Genomic DNA, 4729 nt, shown 5'->3' with positions numbered 1-4729 from the left:
ATTTTGATGGTTGCTTGCTGACCGTGAGAGAAAGGAAGATGTCTCGCCTTCGGGAAGATGACTCAGCGGGAATCGTCAGAGAAGGGCGCCTTGACCAAGGACGTGGCCGGGTGTTGGTCTCATGTCTTCACCTTGAAACCCTCCCCTTAGTGTGTTATGTCTTGTACCTTAGTACGTTATGTCTTGTAACTTAGATACCTCCCTATTTCAAATAAATACAGGAGCAATGGGAGATATTGTTTAGAGCGTGATGGGAGACTGGATCTGAGCAATCTCCCATACGTCCTCCTCATGAGCAAAAGAAACCAGCGTCTTCATCAGAATCAGAATCAGAATCATCTTTATTTGCCCATATGTCCAAAAACACACAAGGAATTTGTCTCCGGTAGTTGGAGCAGCTCTAGTACGACAACAGACAGTCAATTTACAGAACACGTTGGAGACAGAAAGACATTGACAAAAAAAAACAGTCACTGATCAGTAAAGGGTTGCTATTTATCTGGTAATGCCGGTACATTTAAAAAAAATTTTTTTGACAATTGTGCAAAAAGATGCAGAGTCCTCGTGCACTTCGAGCAGTTCGAATGTCTAATATTGCAATAGTCCGGTGCAATGACCATTGTGCAAAGGGCGCTGAGACTTCAAGGAATGTATGCGGTTTAGTGACGAGTAGTGCGATAATCTGGGACAATGTTGATTGTGCAAATCTTACAGATACTCCTCAATCAGTGTGCAAATGGGGCAGATGCTACTCTGGCATTAGTGGCCAGTATATGCAAATAGTGCAGCATGGCGAGACAACTACAGTGAGTGCACGAGTAATACATAATTGGCCCCACAGAAATGTGACAACGAACTCAAGTCAAAAAATTGCCAGCATGTTGTAATGGAATTGTAGGTTAGGTGTTTAAGAAGTTGATCGCAAGAGGGAAGAAGCTGTTGGAATGTCTACTTGTTCTAGTTTGGATTGATCAGTAGCGCCTACCTGAGGGAAGGAGCTGGAAGAGCTGGTGACCGGGGTGCGGAGGGTCCGAGAAGATTTTGCATGCCCTTGTCTTAGTTCTGGCAGCGTGCAAGTCCTCAATGGTGGGTAGGGGGGTACCGACAATCCTTTCAGCAGTTTTGATTGTCCGTTGCAGTCGGAGTTTGTCCTTTTTTGGAGCAGCACCAAACCAGACTGTGATGGAAGAACACAGGACTGATTCAATGACCGCTGTGTCGAACTGTCTCATTCCTTTTGTGTCTATTTTTATAGGTGTTGGGCGAGATAGATCCAACACTGGTCATATTATTTAACCTTGTGCGACCACGATGACTTTTTCTGCACACTTTGACTGACGTTTTGAACAAAGACAAATTACTTCAAGAAAAAGGCTTAAGGGTCGAAATTTGGCCACACTGTTTTGAACAAGTCTTAAAGTGCCACCATGGTCCAATTTCCAAGTCATTAGAAATAGGGAGAGAGAACATTAGGCCCAATGTTGTGCGTTCTGTCATTTATTTTGCCTCATTGACTCCCATTATGAATCTAAATTTTCAATATACTGTAAGCCTGATGGGCGGCATGGTGGGCGACTAGTGAGAGCGTCTGCCTCATAGTTCTGAGGACCAGGGTTCAATCCCCGGCCCTGCCTGTGTGGAGTTTGCATGTTCTCTCTGTGCCTGCGTGGGTTTTCTCCGGGTTTCCTCCCACATGCCAAAAACATGCATGGTAGGTTAATTGCCCGTAGCCATGAATGGGAGTGCGAATGCTTGTTTGTTTGTATGTGCCCTGCGATTGGCTGGCAACCAGCACCAAAGTGCTTTTTAAATACACACCTACTACAAGCCACTACGAGCTAATCTGGGACATATTATGCTGTGGCAACGAAATTAGCGCTTTCACCAAAATGCCAATGCTAGCCTCGACAACAAGTGCTTAGATCACTGGTATAGTAAACCAACAACTAAATGAGCATGTAAATATCATGCACAATTCAAGCCTCATACATTTGTATTTCTGCTGCATCCACAGCCTTTGCTGCATTTGAATCTTTGCGCTAACTCACAACTGGGGTTTAGCATTTTTTTTATTTTTTTTATTGTTGTGTTATCGTTACGTTATTTATTTTTATTTTCTGATTCTATTGTGATTTCACTTCAAGACTTATTTGGCTAATTCGGGACTTTGGGTATCGAATTTTGTGCAATATCATGTGTAAATGTGTGTTGGTAAGACAATTAAATTCCTTGAAACCTTGTTTCTTAACGAGTTGACAATGCACTTTTGCCCACTTTGTTGTTGTTAGCTTGTTAACCAAAATGCTAACTTGGGCCTCGCCTGTGTGGAGCTTGCATTTTCTCCCGGTTCCTGCGTGGGCCTTCACCACGTACTCCGTTTTCCTCCCACATCGCAAAAACATGCATGGTAGGTTAATTGAAGACTATAAATTGCCCATAGCATGTGTAAATGTGTGTTGGTATGACAATTAAATTCCTTAAAACCTTTTTTCTCAACAAGCCGACAATGTGCCCTGTGGTTGTTAGCTGGTTAACCAAAATGGTAAGTCTAGCATGAAAAGAAAGGCCTCATAGCTCAGTGGCTAGAGCACTGGTCTTGTAAACCAGGGGTCGTGAGTTCAATTCTCACTGAGGCCTGAAGTCTAGTTTCAAATTTGTTATACATGACGCTAGCCAAGGTAGGAAACCAGCTTCCTGTACAGCCATTTTGAGTGTGTCAAAAGCCATGACGTACTCTGTCATCCCTTTCTAACATACCATGAGCACTATGGTTCACAAGCTGATCACAGACATTTCAAAGCTTTGCTCTTCATTTTGTAAAATTAGATGATAGCTTATTAGCTAAAATGCTAACAGAAGGTCTCATATCTCAGGGGCGAGAGCACTGGTCTTGTAAACCAGGGGTCGTGATTTCAATTCTCACTGGGGCCGACCACCCAATGTTTATGCTAACCATGCTTGAGTTGTGGAGAATTACAATCCTTCAGTTGAATAGAGCAAAGTTTGTGAAGGGCAATTTCAGAAACAAAAAAAGAGACAGAGTGAAAAGGTTGCTAAATAATATAGGAAAAGACGACAACAAAAGACAAAACTCTCTCGAGCAGTTAACAAGATGAGGAAAGTAATCTAGTACAATGACACAGAATCGAGCACTGGTCTTGTAAACCAGGGGTCGTGATTTCAACCTACCATCCAGATACAGATTCAATGTTGATGCTAACCTTTCTTGAGTTGTGGTTTCTTTGTATTCTAATTTATATTATTATATATCATCCCTTGCTAACATACCATTAGCACGATGGTTAACAAACTGATCACAGACGTTTCCAATTAGGTGATAGATCCTTTGACTAGGCTAAAACCAAAGGCCTCATAGCTCAGCCGTTAGAGCACTGGTCTTGTAAACCAGGGGTCGTGAGTTCAATTCTCACTGGGGCCTGTTGGAAATCTAAGCAAATGCTATCTGTTATGTGCAACAGGATAACTCCACCCAACTGATACACTCTGCAGTTGTCGTTGGAGCAGCAACCTTCTTCCTCTCAGAAGAAAAATAAATAAATAAATTACCATTTTGGTCCTCCTGAAGGTCAACAACGCATGAACAAGAGTAACTGTCTTCCCCCAAACTGACAAATACGAAGTGTTTTTTAAACACACACCTACTACTAGCCAATACTAGCTAATCTGGGACATATTATTCTGTGGCAACGAAATTAGCGCTTTCACCAAAATGCCAACGCTAGCCTCGACAACAAGTGCTTAGATCCCTGGTATAGTAAACCTATAATAAACCAGTAACTAAATGAGCATGTAAATATCATGCACAATTCAAGACTCATACATTTGTATTTCTGCTGCATCCACAGCCTTTGCTGCATTTGCATCTTTGCGCTAACTCACAACTGGGGTTTAGCATTTGTTTTATTGTTGTTATCATTGTGTTATCGTTAAGTTATTTATTTTTATTTTCTGATTCTATTGTGATTTCAATTCAAGACTTATTCGGCTTATGCCGGGACTTTGGGTATCGAATTTCGTGCAATATCATGTGTAAATGTGTGTTGGTAAAACAATTAAATTCGTTGAAACCTTGTTTTTTCTTAACAAGCTGACAATGCATTTGCCCACTTTGTGGTTGAGCTCTTTCACCAAAATGCTAACTTAGGCCTCGCCTGTGTGGAGCTTGCATGTTCTCCCGGTTCCTGCGTGGGCCTTCACCAGGTACTCCGTTTTCCACCCGCATTGCAAAAACATGCATGATAGGTTAATTGAAGACTATAAATTGCCCATAGCATGTGTAAATGTATGTTGGTATTACAATTAAATTCCTTAAAACCTTTTTTCTAAGCATTGCCGTGTTTGTTAGCTTGTTAACCAAATTGGTAACTCTAACATGAAAAGAAAGGCCTCATAACTCAGTGGCTAGAGCACTGGTCTTGTGAACAATGGGTTGTGAGTTCAATTCTCACTGAGACCTGAAGTCTTGTTTCAAATTTGTTATACATGACGCTAGCCAAGGCAGGAAACCAGCTTCATGTACAGCCATTTTGAGCGTGTCAAAAGCCGTGACGTACTCTGTCATCCCTTGCTAACATACCATTAGCACTATGGTTAACAAGCTGATCACAGACATTACCACTTTGCTCTTCATTTTGTAAAATTAGGTGTTAGCTCATGAGCTAAAATGCTAACAGAAGGCCTCACAGCTCAGGGGCGAGAGCACTGGTCT

General features: G+C 41.8%; 2 non-coding genes across 2 annotated transcripts; both read left to right on the top strand.

The window, feature by feature from the left end:
• The first annotated feature begins 2564 nt into the window (after positions 1 to 2564).
• trnat-ugu (transfer RNA threonine (anticodon UGU)) lies at positions 2565 to 2637 on the top strand. Its single transcript has one exon. It is a non-coding gene; the product is annotated as a tRNA-Thr (tRNA).
• Positions 2638 to 3366: 729 nt separating this feature from the next.
• trnat-ugu (transfer RNA threonine (anticodon UGU)) lies at positions 3367 to 3439 on the top strand. Its single transcript has one exon. It is a non-coding gene; the product is annotated as a tRNA-Thr (tRNA).
• The last annotated feature ends 1290 nt before the right edge of the window (positions 3440 to 4729 follow it).

This window comes from Phycodurus eques, unplaced genomic scaffold (genome assembly GCF_024500275.1).
Source record: "Phycodurus eques isolate BA_2022a unplaced genomic scaffold, UOR_Pequ_1.1 contig_165, whole genome shotgun sequence".
Classification (NCBI taxonomy): domain Eukaryota; kingdom Metazoa; phylum Chordata; class Actinopteri; order Syngnathiformes; family Syngnathidae; genus Phycodurus; species Phycodurus eques.
Note: the sequence above shows the minus strand (reverse complement) of the source record. Positions and strands in the feature narration are given on the sequence as shown.